The 17,961-nt window shown below is 42.3% G+C and overlaps 1 long non-coding RNA gene across 1 annotated transcript; it reads right to left on the bottom strand.

Annotated features, from left to right (window-relative positions):
- Positions 1-3,325: 3,325 nt before the first annotated feature.
- LOC116965251 lies at positions 3,326-5,373 on the bottom strand. Its single transcript, XR_004409225.1, has 3 exons — positions 5,226-5,373; positions 4,338-4,417; positions 3,326-3,374 (listed from the first exon to the last, which is right to left on the bottom strand). It is a non-coding gene; the product is annotated as an uncharacterized LOC116965251 (long non-coding RNA).
- Positions 5,374-17,961: the final 12,588 nt, after the last annotated feature.

Raw genomic sequence — 17,961 nt, 5'->3', positions numbered from 1 at the left:
TGTGATGTCAGAAAAGGTGCATTGATGCCTGCCACGGGATGGCTACAATGATAGACTGCAGTGTTACCAGCCCTGTGAATCTTAGTAGGAACACAAGTGAACTGGGAGAAACAACAGTTATGTCCAACAACAGAAAACCCGCTGCCTCATCAGCCCGTAGCGTCATCAGCAGTTGAAGAAGACATTCACATGACACCTATTTCACATGCCATTGCCTATTGCTGCAACCAAGGAATGTTATTTAACTAACAAAGAGTGTTGCAAATAGTTACTCATTTGCCCTTCACACACTGTCACCAATTTTCTTTCTATGAGCCTACTTATAATCATTCAAGTTCAAGACTAAAGGGTGTAAAAATTGTCAGCCTTCCTATTGATGTGAACCAGGTGTGTGCATTTGTGTCTTAGCATGTAAAAAGCGAGAAAGAAAGAAAAATCTCCAAAGAAACATTGATGGCGTGCACCCTTTTGAAATCTTTTCCTAGATAGCTGCTCTATTGCTTGAAATATAGATCTGAGTCTGCTTTTAGCTGCTAACTGCCATATAACATATTATCCTACTTATTGCATGCAGTTACAAACATCTTGTATCTGGAAGCAACAAGGGAGAAGGCTCCTTTATCAAGTCAATCTCAAATCCCATTATGTACCTCTACAACAGTTTCCGTAAACATTCAGCAATTTTCAGTGTCTGAGTTGCGCAGCTGAAGAGGTGCATAAACAGGCTCCACTGAAATGTGAAGATGACTGATAATGTACTAACATTGAGACCCCTTGCTGTGATTATTACCCCCTGAGTGCTCCTTACAGAATGTGCCTCTTATCTCACACTGACAACGCTAATAGAATATGCATAGCCCTATTAGCATACAAGATAATAGCACCCTGGAGGGGACAGAGCCATAAAACTTTAAGTAGAAATCAAAACAGAAGGAGGAAGAAAAAAGGGAACATTGTCACAAGCCAAAAAGAAAAAAAAAAAAAAGGGAGCCTGAGGGCAAATTTTGCTGCAGAAAACACACATAGTCATAATTCTTGTGCTAGTCACCATGCAAATGGTAATAGTCTTTAGTCCCATGAATACTATCAGTGCCATGTTTGCTGTGAAACATTAATTGAGATAATGTGCCCCTTTCGGATGCAGCAGGGAGTCGTATGTCAAATTGTACCACAACAAAATTATGGCAACATCTGCAAGAAATATTCAGCAGCGATTGGGGTACCTTGCATGGGATAAGCCCAACTGGGTCTTCCTTCGCCTTTGCAGATGGAGCCTGTGGAAGAGCCAGAGCCTGCGAGGGGAGGCAAGCAGCTGTTACTTCAGATGACATGTGTGCATACCTGTAGCTTACTACTTTTCAGCTGCTGCACAGTTAAAAGCTTTGCAGGTTAGACGTGTTATCTCTTGACCCTACTTCAGTCACTGGATTAAACCTCGAGCAGCTCTTTGAATGCCACAGCCTTTCTTTAGTCACGTCTGCCCACTGCATTCACATTTGTTCCATGTAACCGTCCATTGTACCAGACCTTTCACTGCTCACCCATAGCTGGCAGACAGCCATGCATTCATATGCTTTCCATCTTACAGCAATAGCCAAAGTAAATCTTTCAGTGCTTGGCACAAGAGTGTGAATTCAATAAAAAAGGCTTCAAACAAGTTTGAGATGGCTTGTCTCTAAACAAACGAAGAACAGTGAGCTTTTCTAATGCTCATTGTGGTTCAGTTCCTGCCTACAGCTAAATCCAGATAACCCCCAGCAGCACTGACAACCCTGTCTGGTAAAATAGTCACCTGTCAAGTGGGCATGAAAATATCCACACATCTAGGCTCAGAAGGGTTGGAGGGAAGTGACCTGCTTCTTACCAGGAGCTTCAACAGGGGCGATCAAAGGTCCTTGTTGTCTTCTTTGTGAGATCTGAAACTTTCCAATATTAGTGCTGAATGCACAGGACCTCAGGGTAATCGCTCCACAGAGCGCTGTATGCTTTTCCCTTTACAGAAAGATGGTGTCAGGAGGTAACAAGCACAGGATCCCTGTGGTGCATTTTGAAGCATCATGCAAAGTTTTCTGGGATTCCTCCTAGCATTCACAGTGGTTTCTATAGAGCTAAACTCTTTGTAAAGTGGCTTTGTGTTGCAAAGTTTTGCAGCTTGTGTGAGTCTGCCTCACTTCATTTTGGTTGATGGTACTTCATGCTGACGATTTCAGCAATTAGAACACAGTTGGAAAAGACTCTGGTAAAGAAAAACCAGCCATTTTGGAAAAGGAAAGTAGAGTGAAGATTAGAGGAATGATTCCTGAACCTACCTCCCATGTGTCTGGGTGTGTATGTGTGTTTATGCATGCATACAGCCTCTGCGCCAATGTTACCACAGGCAAAACAGCTCATGTCAAAAACATACAGTTTTTAGAGATTGTTGAAGTATTTTGTTTAATGTTCCTCTGCAGTTGGCACAAACTCTGGGATAATTTCTCATTTCTTCCTGGAAAGATAACAAAACACCAGTATGTGCAGCGTAGGTACTAATGTTACCTCATGTGAATCATAGATGTACGATTCTCATAGGTTATCTGCATCCTAGTTTTTCAGACTCTGACTCTCTGACTAGTTTCCTTATCAGGAGTTAAACGAGGAAATGCTACTTCCACAAAAAGGCATCCCAGCATTGGTGAAGGCTAAAGAAACGCCTGGGTACCTACCTACACCTGAAGAAACAGCACTTTGTGAACAGCTTCTAAATCTGGATCCAAATGGGGTCTCTGAGGCATGGCTCCAGGACACTGAGTGATGGCTCCTATCGCTCCAGCACAGCTGGGAAATCTCACTGAACGTTGGTCAATGCTTGACAGATGTGGGAGGAATATTTTGTACATTGTGTGACTAGCAATTACCCTGTTTAAATTGCTTTCTGTATGCAAAAAGTACCTTTTAAAGATGCTAAAAATTTGGCAAAAAAACTTTAGAAATGTTAAACTATGACAAGGAGAGTAAAGTTTGCACACTTAAGATGAAAGTGAGTTACAAATGTGAAGTGTACTATATCACCTGCATTGCAGCTTCCATCTGTAACTTTTTGCTCTATCTCCTTTCATACCTTTCTTTAGTGAGGCCCAGCCCCCGTATTTGGATCTTGCTGTGCTCATTTACTGAATCACACCTCAGTTCAGCAGGGCACCTAAACACGGACTGCTTTCTGCAAATTTAGGCTACAAATGTCGAGATTTGCTTGTGGACATTTCCTGGCTAGAACAGTAGGCAACCTCCTAGTAGAAAAACTGTTAGTTGCATATTACTTACATATTCATCCAGAGAAGCATAGGTGCTCCAACACAGCGAGGTTCTGGGTATGAGAAACGCAGAGTATGTGTGCACTTCATAAAGACAAACAGGGAGAGAGACAGGATTATCAGCCAGCTCATATCAACAGCAGCAAGAGCAGTCATTTAATGCACAAGTAATTATTCCAGAATAAATAAGTATCTCTTTTCCCTATACTAAGATATAACTTTTATTTAGCAGACATTATCTCCAAGGATCCTTAGCAGCCCAGGACACAGCAAAGTAATACAGTACAGTCTGGATGCTGTTATGTATTTATTAAGTTGTATCAGGGCCCATTTAGTAGCAGCTCTGCAGTTTATCACGTAAATATCGAATGCCAAATACAAAAGAGAAGAAAATAGCAACATAAAAAATTTATCTTTGGGGGGAGGAGAGGGAGAAAGGGAGAGAGAATGGTGCTGATAATGTGATTGTGCCTTCAGCAATAGTGGCTAATATCCTTTTGCAAGGGGCGCGGTGTAAAAATATTCCAGGGTAGGGGGAGGAGAAGTGAAGAGAGGGGAGACTAGCTGTTGTTTGTTTGTTTTAAAGTGTATTCTGGTTGCAGGCTAGGTCAGCGGGTGGCCAGACTGAGAAAATGAGTCCCCCGGGCTGTAATAATTGTAACTGTCAGGGAAAAAAAGTCAAGGTCTTAGATAGCAGTGGTCTGCTTTGACTTCTGACCATGGAGAAATATATATGAAAACTATTGCCTGGGGCACTATGGGAAGAAACCAAGAGGTTTTAACTCGTGGTGGCTTGTGCTTATGAATTGGAAAACTCATTTTGCACCTTGGTGGTTTGTATCTTTATTTTCATTTGCAGTCTAAATGAAGCTAGACGTATCCTTTTCCTTATGCCCAAATTTTTGATGCAACGAACACCTATTACTAGACTAGCTTTGCATTTCTGAGTCCCAGACAGCATGGAGGCTTATAACTGAGCTTTTAACAGTGGATATTCACAAGGAGAGTCTGAATTTGATTCTCTCTTGCAGTACACTCATTGTTTACCTGAGTGGTCCATTGCAGCCTTCAATGGATTAATCCAGAATTACACACAGGTAACTTCACTGACTTAACCAGAAATATTCCTAGTATAAAAGCAGTGCAAGACAGAGATAAGAAGTTGAAGAATTTAAACTACACAAGATTAATCTTTACAAAAAGGAGGGGGAAACCAAACAAAACCACAAACCAAAACAACCAAACGCACCCGCTCCTCCCAACCCAAAACTGGTTTCCCATTTTTATTATTTATTTATTTGTTTGTTTGTCTGTCTATCTATCTATCTATCTATCTATCTATCTATCTATCTATCTATCTATCTATCTATCTATCTATCTATCTATCTATCTATCTACCTACCTACCTACCTACCTACCTACCTACCTACCTACCTACCTATCTATTAATTTTACAGCCATTAGTTAACTGGCCAGGCTTTTTGTGAATCATCAATTTGCCCCTTTATTTAAGGCAGTATGGGAGTTCTAATGAAAAGTTTGTTAGCAAACCTGAGCCCCAAGGGTAATGTTTTGGTTGTTTACTACACAATATCAGGCTGGGAGTCTGGGTGCATCCTTCTCTCATTTTGCATCTTTGTACCCCAAACCAAAGGGAGGAGAGACAAAGCTGAGGACAGAGGTTTGCTGGTGAAAAAAACTGACACACATTTCTTTGAATATTCTGCTCCCACCTTGCCCTCAGATTCCCATGCACCTTTGTGGCTTTGGCCCTAACTTTATGTCAGGGGGACTGAGTAGGAAAGACGTAGTCAAAAGCAAATGTTGGACAGTCAACCAGCTCATTTGACAGGTATATGCACAGAGCAGAGGGACATTTCTGACAAGCAGCTTTGCCCGCACATCTCAACATTTCTGAATGTGTTTCTTACATACCATAAAGGAAAGACAACTGTCCAAAGGGGAAAAAATTATGCAGAATCAATCGTATTCGCTACTTAAGCTGTGAGGTAGGTAAGAATGTAGCCCAGGCACTTTCCTTCTTTTGGCAGGGGTCATCACACAGCATTGCAAGATTTTGAGATCTTGTACATTGCTTCTATCTGCATAGGGTGAAAACAAAGCCATGTGAACACCTGTAAAATTCAGTTGTGTCAGGTCATCTGTTCTGGAGCTTTCAGTATGTCCATTTGTCTTTGGCTGGAGAATACAATCTGACTCTGAGAAGCTTCCTCATCAAAATCCATGTCCCTCTGCAAAATGATCTGGCTTCAATTAAATGTTAGGGGTTTTTTTTTAACTGTAAATGCTTTGTTCAAACATCCCAGCTTCTCTGATAGCCTTTTAATATGAATTAATTAGTAAATATAATTCCTTTAATAAGAATTAATAAGGGAATTAAAAATATTTATATGCCTAGTAAGACCCAAATAAACTATATAAACATCAAACAGCAATTAATCCCAGTTTGAGGGTGACAACAGCATGTAAGGTTTTGCTGATAAAAGAGGATAATTATTGCTGGAATGTGATTTACTTGTTGAAAGTCACTGTAATAATGAGCCGGCTAACTTTTATGGGCCCCATCTGTACTTTACTCACCTTCCTTACAGCCTGCCTGTGTCTTGTGAGGAAAGTACAGCACGTGTAATGGAGAAAGAGAGAGCAGTAATGTTGTAGTAAGGAATGAAGTCCAGTGGAGCAAATAGGCATACATCTGAGGAAAGAATATAACAATGGTACTCATGTGTTTCAGCGTTACGTAAATAGCTCCCCTGCTTTATCTCCCAGTAGCCCCAGATCTCAGTAATTCACATTTCATTGTTCATGGCATTTTACAGAGGGGCAGCAGAAGTAAGAGATGGGGCTAGTGAAAAGAGGACCACTAATTTAGGACCCTCTTTAAGGTAACAAGGCAGTGCCGAGAAGAGCATGGCAGAAGCAGAGACTCAAACACCGAAAAGAAACAACAGCTCATCTGGCCTGACCGGAATAACAGAGCCCAGACCCTTTTGCCTTCTTACCCTGCACTAAACCTAGTAAGTCATGCTCGGAAAAAGGATGTTTTCCAAAATGGCATCCAGTCTCAATTTAAAGATTTCAGGCACAGGAAACCTACCATTTCTGTGTGATAGTTGTTCTAGCAGCTAAGGAATTCCAGTGATAAAAATAATTTACGTTATTTGAATTTCCCTTCTCACCAGTGATGATTTTTTCTGCTAATGTGAGGACTTCTTCAGGACTTTGGCTTCCATACCTGTGAAGATACTGATACGTGCTAACCACATGGCCCTCGGATCTGCATTTTAGCAATAAATATTGGTTCATATGGGCGCATCCCAAGTCCTGGAACGAGGAATATGGTCACTGGGTAAGCAAAAGACACTAGTGCTATTGCAACACTTGCAACACCTAAAGCTTCCTGCTTTGAAGACAGGAGCAGAAAGCCTGAGTGGAAGTCTTAGCTCCTAGGGGGCTTTCATGATTCTGAACCCTGCTGAGCCTTCACTTACTGAGGAGATCACCCTTAAGACAGGCACAGGAATTCATGCGGGTCCCCTCTTCTGAGCTTTTCAGAGATGCTGGCTGGCTGCACCATTAAATTTGCAGGAAGGAGACAAAGGTCCAGCTGTACTACCGTGCAGCGGGGTCTCTTCCCGCGTGGCCGAGGCACAGCACCATGCTACAGCAGAGGGGTTACAGCAGCTCTACCTGTAGCTTGCTAATGCAGCTTGTGCCCGGACAAGCAAATGATTGTTCAAGAGATTTTGTATTTTAAGGTGAAGGTGGTACATGCGGAAGATCTCAATGTCACGACAAAGCAGGGAGGGAGGCTGTAAGGAGGAGGAAGGCAGAAACCTTCACAACTAATGTCAATTTTCTGCATCAAATATTTTGATAATTAAACAAAGCTGATCAAGAGAGGAAAACAGCATGTCTCCAGAGCTCCGGAAGCAGAGGCCCATTAAATAGAAGAGTCAGAAAGTGCCAGAGGCGGCAGCCTCAGATTAATGGCACTCCAGTAATAGATTTTCCCAGGCACAGTCACACAGGAGACAACTACTGTGTAGCCAGAGCAGCGATGAGGCCGTTAAAGCAACAGTAACATTAAATCACCTGGTACCACGGGGCGAGGGGATGGATGGGAGCGCATCGGCTTCAGCACTGCAGAAGGTGTAAAGCTCAATCTGCTCTCAGGCAAAGGGGCTGGATCCCAGCGGTCATTTACAGCAGGGAAAGCAGGCAGCTCAGATGGAGGACGCATAAAGAAACAGATAAGCAGTAGTTCCAGAAGGGTGGTGAGCTGAGCACAAATATCTCTTCCTGAACTGTAGAAGTAGGCATTAAACACCAGCGCATTTGGTTTTGCTGTGACCGGCCATGCCTGTCTTGGTTCAGTCGCCCTTCTTTTCTTAATCAATTAGTAAGTACTGGTTTTATCTCCGATGTTTCTCCACTGACTTTCAGGGTGTTAAAACACCATTTTGAATTTGTTTAAATGCAGCTAAACTTCAGAAGGGGGATGGGAGGGATGGCAGCAGGGTGGCCTTGTTTTCTTATTATCAAGCCAGTTTTATCTCAGCAGTGTTTGAACTGATCCTCCTTGAAATGTCCATCTTGTCTAAAGCATTTCTATCCATTTTTATAATACAATAACAACAGAAACGAGGGCTTCTTCCAAGCCAGGCTGGCATGGATTAGAGTCCACCGCAAGAGTACTTCATTCCCAGCTGGGTTGTATGGAAACCAGATGAAGTGGCTGAAAATAGGAAACAACTTTTAGATGTACTTGAATCCTGATACGATCACATCACAGGGATGGGTTAAATTTATGATCTTATCTAGGATTTCTGTTTGTAATCAATCCCAGACCTACTGGCTATCACTCACTATAAGCTTATGATTTCCCGGTGCTAACAAGGAAAAGTTGGGACATCAAACTATGAGGGAGTGAAGCCAAGCTATGATATTAGCAGATAGGATCAGAACTGGAATGCAACAAAAATGAAAAAAAAAAAAAAATAACAAACAAATAGAACCCCCCACACTGCAAAACAAAAGAAAAATGATAGCCTCCTGCAGCCTGCAAATTTCAGCCTTTGTCTCTTTTGGCCCATGCTTTGTACCTAAACTATGGCGTGTGCATAAACCTCCAGTTTCCAGGCAGAAAGATTTGGGGATAAAAGCTAACAAAGCAGAAATAAACCCATAAAACTCTGAGATCAAAGTCCAGCTTCAGCATGGCATACCATTGCTATCCTTAATCATGCATATGCAGCGGGACATGCAGCAAAATGCACCGATTTCCTCATCTTCTCCCTCTGAGGTTATAGTAATCTCATCATATAGCACTACTTATTTTGCTGGATTGCCTACCACATTTACCATGGCAAAGCCTGAACCTTTTTTAGGTGACTTGGGCAGCAGATGGCCAAGAGTATCCATCGAGCGGATTTGACCCTGGTAGCCCTCTCCTTACTTGAATGCAATTAAAGAGAAGAACTGCAAAGCAGGGGTGGAGCCCATGGCACTATTTTACAGCCAATTCTAGACAACCTCAGGCAGTTTTCACAATTCCAGCACCAGTATATGAATAGGGAAATTGCATATATTTGTGCATGATATTTCTTTCCATCTTCGCCCATTTTGATTCAAACAGAGGCCTGTTTTCATACAATATTAGAGCCAGTCTAAGTCAGGGCAGAAGAACTACTGTTCCCTGATTACCACTCTGTTTTCCAGGTTGAACACTGTGGAACAAGATACTACGATGCACTGGGTCTCTTGCATATTTACCCACAGTAGATCAAACTTGCATTGCTTTGGGGTGTCCCTCATATTCACCTGTGACAAAGACACACTGTAATTTGGCCAACATTTCTCACTAATTGTGTCATCAAAACTTGCTTGAATATGACCATTCAGATGGTAGGAATGGCAGGGCACCAGCAGTAAATAACCAAGTGTATGTGCATTATTTCAACTGTTTCCCTTTCCAGGCCCATTAAGAGCTCTTTGCACACCTTTTCCTGGGTATCTTGGCATCAGTGGCACATTCTGATACTCCATTTGTCTGTGATGGGTTGAAGAGGAACAGACTTACAGGCCACGTAACCCTCACGGGTTAAACATAGAAGGTAAAGTACACACTCTACAACAGTTATCTTGTTCTTTGTAGGTGCAGCAAATTCACCTAACAGGTGACTGTCGAGCTGCAAATAAGCATTTTGGAGAGTTTAGAAGGCATTAGGAACATCACTGCTCAGCATTCTGAACAGCCTTTCACACAGTGAGGAGCTTCCAAATCTACACTGAATTGCTTTCTTCTCAACTTTGCATGGATTAGCTCCGAGACTAACAGTGTGACAAATCTGTTAATGTTTCAACAGGCAAGTCTTAATTTTGTACATACCCTTCAGTCATTTTCCATATGGAAATGGAAACTTTTTTTTTTCTTCCACAGTCTGTTAATATTTTCAATATAGGCATAAAAAGATTGTTCAAAATGAAAAAAGTTTCAACTGGAGGCATTCAGATTGTTTAAAAAATTAGAATTCTTGAGCAGTACCTATGGGTTTTGTGAAAAAACATTAAATCTACTGTATAAATGGAATAGATAGGCTGAGAGCAGAAGAGTTTTAGCAGCTTGACTAGGATCACTCCAAGTTGGAATGTAACCTCTGAATCCCAAGCTCCAAACCCAATCCAAAGGGGCTTTCTCATAACTACTTGAGCATATTCAAATCTGCATTTGGTTCATGAGTTCACAGTCAACCCCATGCAAGCAGCAGCCTGCAGCATAATTAGTCCCCCAAAGCAAACAGAACTGTAGCAGGGAAATAGTTAGGGCCAGGCTCTTTTATTCTGTATAAATCAGATCTATAAATCAGGAGTGATTCAGCTGAAGTTACTGGTGTTGCTCTCCTTTGAGGTGAACGGATCCGAATCTGGTCCACACATTTCTGAGAATCAACATTTGTAACTGTATCAGTAGCCTGGAATGTCTCTTAATTGGCACCAAATGTGAAACAGCTCATTAGCTGGGCAAGGCAAATAGCATGAGAGATATGTCAGAAACTGAATGTAAAGTACAAGTAGAAACATAAAGAGCAAACAAGTTCCACACACAGATAGGAACTGAGGTGTAACAAGCATTAAATAATAGCTATAAAGTTTTATGCATGTACATGAATTACAATATTATTTCTTCCAAACTGATGCTCACACTAAAGGTGTGTGATGTTTTCCTCTCTCTGTGATGTAAAAATGACTCATAAAATTAGTATGTAACAGTATTTGTGTTGTGTAAATATCTTGCAAATTTGTACTAGTGTATATTGGTGACACTGAGATTTATGTGCATGTAGAATCTTTTGAACCTACTTGACTGCAAAGGGCTTACAAACCAGCTGTAGAAATATTGTGTAACCTCTGAGTTTAGTAACTCACCAATACAGGTGTACACTTCAGGGTCAATGCCCATTGTGCTACCTAATAAAAAATATAGGGAAGGTTCCTGTAAAGGAACTTGAGGAGAAAGACACCCACAACATGGTGAAAATCGCAGTGTCAGGCAATCAAGTTGCTTGTTAATCTTCAAAAAAGAAAGTGCTTGGGGATCCTGATGTTTATTCAAGCAAACAAACTTAATAAATCCTGTTAAAGTGTTACTAAGTTTTGCTGCTCTACTTGAGATTTGTACCCTCAAGTCTGAATGCTGACTAAGGAAAGGAAGTACTATTAACTAATATAGAAAATAAATCCTGCTTTATTCACAACAAATGTAACTTCTTGACAGTTCCAACAACAACAAACCATAATTTTGAATGACGCCATAACAACAAGGCCAGCACAGAGATGTTCGCTTTCTACTGGTAGAATGCTTTGGATCAGACTCGTTATTAAAAGCAGCAATTAAATGGTAACAACCACCTGTCTACATCTTCCTTTCTGAATTAACCTTGTCCCTAGAGGCATCTTGAAAAGTGCATCCTGAGATTCATTACACATGTCCAATAACTGGTCTTTGCCTGATGATCAAATCACGGTGCTTCCTCCAGCGGATGTCCTGGATTCCACCCTTTTCTTCAAGATATGGCCTTTTCTCAGTCCTACCCTTTCTAAACTGAAGAATGGAAGCTGGCGCTCTTTCTGAAAGCAAAGGCACCCTCATCTCACAAATTAATCACGTGCAGGCAGCAAGAACTGCAGCGCAGTCACAGACCTGAAAAGCTTCCCCCCCACACCAACCTTCAAGACTAATTCCTCGGGACGGGAGCAGGGGGTGAAGTCAGTCACAAGCACAGCAAAGAAAGATATGATTTGGAGTTTTGTTTGCTGCGAGTAGGTAACCCCAGCCAGCATGCAATACAACCAGATCTACTTAAAATACAGACAAGGTCAAAAGCTGACCTTTCCAAACTGGTCAGCCATGTTGCCTCGCAATGAGCATTAGTACCACATCATTATGTTCTGATAAAACTCAGTTACTCTTCAGCAAAAACCCATAAATCACAAGGCTTCACCCAATCAGGGTTCTGTCACTGTAACTAAACAGTGACTCAGAAAACACTATATTTCTATTGGCTGTGACAGGGGGATATAAATCTGCCCCTGGCCAATCCACTGCAGGCACCAGGGCATGTCAGGAAGGGTGACGGCCAATCAAGGATTCAGCGCAGGAGAGAGCAGAATCTCCCCTTTGGTTTGGTAAGGGGGAGACTCACAACACTTGTAGTAGTTGCTGAAGTGTCTCTAATTTTACAATATGGTCAAATGTTATTTCAGTTATCACTACCAAGAAAGGTCAATTTGTGCTTTGAAAGGTTGTGTGTCACAGGGAGCACATGCTGGGAAACAGATTTCCTCCTTGCCAGACCCGCAGGTACTGAAACCCTGGGGATTTAGTGGGTATTTTGTTGGGAAATCTTAAAACGGGCATCGTTCTTTCTGCAGAGGCCTCTGCATGTGGTCGCCCTGGCTGGCTGTAGGAGCAGCTGCACGCAGGACACCCCCGTCCCCGTCCCACTTCACGTGGCATCACCATCGTAGGGAGAAGCAAGGGTGTGCGAGCTGGCAGTCCCCGGCAGGCAGCACGTCTGGGCCCTGCCCGGGGGGGACACCAACGAGCTGTGGCTATGGCAGGAGGCTGGCAATAAGGCCACCTGAGGTCAAATTCCCCTGAAGGAAAGAGGCACTGAGGGCCTGCTGTCACCTGGGTTATATTTCGCCCCAGTTTCAGTGCAAGAAACTCATTCCTTGAGATAATACCTAGTCCACTGTCAAGATCACAACTGAGCTTGGAAACCTCCTCTGCTGAAAGATAATGGCTTTACCACGTGCTCCACAGAGCAATCCTTCATAACGCACAAATATGCACTCCCACTCTCATCTAACGCCTTTGCAATTGCCTCAGATTTATACCGTGCCAGTGGCTTGCTGCGCACACTGAAAATCACCACTGTGCCTCAAAGGGTCACGCTCTTGCTTGCTCACCCATCAGTCAGAGTTGAACCCGTCAGAATATCAACTCTTCTCAGCACGCTGGTTCTCACCCCTCCATCCCAGACAGGAGGGCATTGCCTGGCCCCAGCTGTCCCCCAGCCTCTCCCCATCCCCATGCCCTTTAAGGAATTTGAACTGTCACACAAAATCTGAGGCTTTCTCTTCCCCTTTCGTGCCTTTCTGAGCCTCTGTTTCCACATCAGAGGAAGGAACCTGCCTTGCCCTCCCGGTGCATGGGAGCAGCTCCCACCTGAACAATTTCGTCAAGGTGTCTCCCCTTCTTCTCAGGAACAGAACTACTGGAACTCCAGCTACTTAGCTTATCTCTCCTCCTCCCCACCCTGTCATCCATAGCCCAATGTTGTACTTTCACCACAGCTTATAGGAATTAGTTATGAAAGCCAGACTTCACATTACTAAGACAGCATTTGATCTCCTGAGCTTTTTGTAGACAGGCAAACTGAGGCACAAAGAGAGAACCACCCTTTTCCCTAAGATAATTTAAAAAGAGCGCAGAGAGTGGGCTCCTGAGATCTCGGTTCACAAGATCCAGTTTGTTCCTCTCAGGCAAACGCCTGTCCCAGGGTTTCTCTTCTGAAAGCTCTCACGGAGAGGCCAATGCCTGAGAGGGAGTCTCCGAGACGAACAAGCTGCACCCACCGAGAATCACTACTTACAAAGGGAGGCAAACGATCTAACTAGGCATTTTGCCTTTGGAGATGGGCAGCTCTGCTTCAAGGGGAAAACTACTGTGTGAATTGGCCCTAAAATTTAATTTGCTCTTTAAAAAAATCCCTGCGTTGGAATTTTAAGCAGGACCTTAGTGATTTACAACACAGAGTGACATTTCAAAAAAAGATAATGTGGGTAATGAATTATTTGCTGGTCCAAATGAACAATTGGACATACCTACTTTTCGTGGATTTAATCTTTGCCGAGGCGTTAGCTAGCAAGCATGAAATATCACTTTTCGGAGGCATTCTGTTGCATTTATGCAGTGTACAATTACATTAGGCAGCTTTATGACACATTGACTCGGTCGAGTGTGATGCAATGTAATACAACCAAAGTAATACGAGCTTTTAAATGCAACATGATGGCAAAAATCCATCTGAGATCTGATCTTTGTTTCATTTCAGATGCCAACTGTCATAATTCAGAGGGTCAAATCCTTCTGGTTTTGCTCACGTGAGCAGCTCTATCAAAGCCAGTGGGATGGACCTATATCAGCAAGGAAGCAGCATTCAATCAAACAGGGGTGAAAGCATGTGAATGAATTAGTTGCATTAGCTGGTACACATCCTTTAAGCTGGAACCCAGAGAGCTATAGATCACCTGCAATTCACACAGGGTTAAAACTGGCACATTGAAAACAAGCACAGAAGGGTACAGTATTTCCGAATTCCATTTTGCTAGCCAGCAGTTTGCCGCCCTCACTATCTTTTGCCCAAATAGAGGAGGCAGTTGTGAAGATGCTGGCGTCTGCAAGGAACCCAGTTGTCATACCCTGATCTACTGCTGCTCAAGAAGCTCGTAAGAGAAGATTTTATCTAAACCTTGATAACAAGCAACACATGATAATACATTTCAGTGATTTCCTATAAGCAATGCCCTGTACTTGAATGGAAATGGTCAAAGCAAACACAGATCCAGGGATAGGATATGAGCTCGATTCTTTATTCTGCCTCCCCGCATTTGTTTTTCCTCTTGTGGGGTATTTCAGCTCTGCAGTTCGGCATGACCGGACCACGCTGTCAGGATCGGACAGTAGACAGAAATGTGTCCATTTCAATTTTGATTCTGATCCTGGGATATTTCTAACTCTCTCCATATCCTTGATAGATAATGGTTTAATAAGCGATCTGTTTTTTATTTAAAGGGTCGGTAGTAAAACCCAGATCACATTTCTCACTTGGTGGGTTAAAAAACCGCTTACGCTCATTTCTGCAATGTAAAACGACACTATATCAAATCAAACATTTCCAGATGTGGCCAGCTTGCGTATGTAAGCGCAAGACGAGCAAGCATTTATAGATGAGGTTTCCCAGGTTTTTTTAACAGGATTGGAACCCCACCTACTGGCAAAGAGTGTTATAGTAACGTCAAGACAAGAAACCATAGAAGGTTCATCCCTTGACTAGAAAGCCCATGCCTGCAGTGAGGTTCCTAAATATGTAGTGTGATTTCCACCTAGGCCGAGTATCACTGAAGTCAATATGGGCACCTCAGTGCTTGGGACTTATAAAAAGCATTTCCTTAAGAGGGTCCTAAACATCAGTTGCACGGACAGGCACAAGGGAAAGCACAAATAGCTCTTAAGAGCTGACTTGTGTTTCCTACACATATGGTACTTTAGAAAATTTCAGCTTTAGTGAAGTAATCTTGGTCCTAATTTTGATAATCAAGGTCAAATCAGCCTTACGCAGCCCTTGTTGAGTTAATGATTCCAAAAGTCTAAAGTATCATATTCTAGTAAGGCACAATGATGAAATAAGTGATATCCCTCTACGTTATGGCACTTATGGCAGATGAAGAATTAAGACAGAAATTAGACAGGATGGAAAAACACCATTCTAAATGGTCACTCCTGAATTAGACAACTTTGAAAGGAAGAGTTCTTACATTTCACTTAGAATTCACTAAAAAACACCCATCACTTCCCGTGTTACAGTTTTCCCATAAAACCAAAAATTAAAAACCCCATAAATGCAGACCATTTATACAATCATAGGTCTTGTTAAAATAGTCCAATTTGCAGAAATAAAAATTTTATTTTTAAACTGACTTGGCTTTGAAACATGTTTTTAAAAATAAGATATTAACCAAAAGCAATTATCTAGCACTGGAAATCAATGTTTTAACATTGTCAAATGAGATACCTTCCACTTGCATCCAGAAGAAGAGACCATTCCAAAGACAGAAAGCCTACACCTCGTATTGCTCCATCACTGCCATTTTATTAGCATCAACTCAGAATGTCCCAGGTTTGATTTCACTGCAGAGCAAAGCGGTGCAACATGTTCTCTCGGGGAATGACAAGCAAAGACTGAGGAGAGAGCAAGAAGAGGGTGCTACAGAAAAACTTTCAGCCCATTTCCAAAGGGACTTATAGCTTCAGGAAAACCACACTGACTCTCCAGCAGCCACTGTGCATAATCAGACTACTTCACATTTTTTTGAGCGCAGCACAGTAGAAAGCTTTTAAGAGCTACAGGCACCCTCGGAGATGTGCACAGACCTGTGCAGAAACCAATACAGTTTGTGACAATAGAGTGACAATCCCCTGAAGAAAGATTCTGGGGACAGAAGCAACTGGAGGCAGGAGCATGCCTGACATGAATTTATTTAGGGGGAAAAGTCCCACCTGCTTCTGAAAAATACCACCTCCTCTGCCACTTATATCCTTGGTATGGGATTAAGTCTCGAAAGAAAGAGCTCCTGTAATGTTTGTCCTTAAATCCCCATTGCCAAACACAAGAAGGTGTCCAGTTCTGAAACAAACTATGAAACGGGACCAGCTCCCTGACAGTTTGTACTTTTACTCTTACCCCTTGTGTAGCAGAGAATCCAGGTCAAAGTCTACCCCTGTAATGACACCAAAGGAAAAAGTCCAGATGCTGCCTAACGAAGAAGAGAGATTGGGCTATTTGTGGTATCTGGCATATGCACCAGGCATGTCCAATTATGAAGAAAAACAAAAAAAGTCTCTATCCCGGGCCAAAGTACTAAGAAGAAAAAGAGTTTTTCAGGATGCGAGTCAGAAAGTCCTGGAAGGATTTTCCCTGAACTAATGATAACAGAAGGGTAAGTTAAAGCGTCAAGCTAGCTGTTTAGATAAGGCTGAGGTAGACACATACGCTTCCCGTCTATGAGAAAGGAAACAAGACGGGCTTCACTCTGAGTTTACATGTTAGCTTCCAAGAGTTTCTTTTGCATATGGAGAAAATAACTTTTTTAAAAGTTGCATTTCTAGCACACTTGGGTACTGGCATGAAATGGCAAACAGAGGCCTGGTTATACCTGGCCAGAAAGAAGACTCAGCAGGTACCACCTGCCACAGGGACACTGTACATACAGTTTGCCAGCCCTCCCCTGGTCCCTGCCCCCTACCCCTGCCACCTTCTGGGAGCCCAAGCAGCTGTCCTGAGATTATACAGAGGAGTTTTATCAATAAAAAAGAAGTTTGCATCAGCATTGGGTTTGCTTGTTCTGCTATCATCTGTGATCAAAGAATTGAAACAGCTGCATGTCTCAGCTCACCAGCAATAAAACCTGCAGTTGATCAGCTTTGTCCTAACCCACAGCTACAGGGAAAGTGCAACCACAGATTTAAACAGACAAAAAAAAAAAAAAAAAAAGCAAACACCCAAACTGTACTTAGCTACACTCTGCATACTCCTAACCTGCAATCTCTTAAGTGCCACTTACTCAATTAATCCAAGCTCTTCTACTTTAAAAGCAAAGCTGTAGCATATTTAAACAGCGTAGAAACTCTACCCAACAAGCTATGCTCCCTATCTTATTCATCAGCTGCAGGAGTGACTGTGCATTAACTAAGAAAGCACACGATTTGATTAACACTTCCGCTGCCGCTTTTCTGCTGCTGTTAAATTCTGCTGAAATTCTGCTAAGGCTGAAATTTCTCAGCTTTTTTTAGTAGGGTGGATCTCATCTCAGTTGGGACTGTCTTTTGGACCAGCTCCTAGAACATCCTTGCAGCAGCTATAGTAACTATTTTTATAGGCAAGTTTTATTAGGAAAGTATTTTAAATGGCTTTTGAATGCAATTTAGCAGCTGGAAATAAGGCAGCATGCCAGCATCATGTGATCAGACAATCTGTGGAGCACCAACAAGTGCTACCAGAGATCACCAGTACCCTATAGACTATGCATGAAAACCCATGATGGAACACGCTTGGGGACCTTCAACAAGCCAGAAGGTGCCCTTAAACTGCAAATGCCTGAAAAGCTGAGCTATGCTATTCCTGGATCCCTTATTAGAAAAAGCCCTATTTTCAGAGACCTAAAGGACATGTTTAGAGCCAAAATAGGTATGGAAATGGTGTTGTTTATTACAGAGTGGATGTCAGCTTATAAATATGTGTAAGGACATAAGTAGTACAGTTTGCATTTCTGTGGCAGCGAGTGTATAAAAGGAGTGTTATAT

The sequence above is a fragment of the Tyto alba genome, unplaced genomic scaffold, assembly GCF_018691265.1.
Source record: "Tyto alba isolate M040663 unplaced genomic scaffold, T.alba_DEE_v4.0 Super-Scaffold_20000042, whole genome shotgun sequence".
Classification (NCBI taxonomy): domain Eukaryota; kingdom Metazoa; phylum Chordata; class Aves; order Strigiformes; family Tytonidae; genus Tyto; species Tyto alba.
Note: the sequence above shows the minus strand (reverse complement) of the source record. Positions and strands in the feature narration are given on the sequence as shown.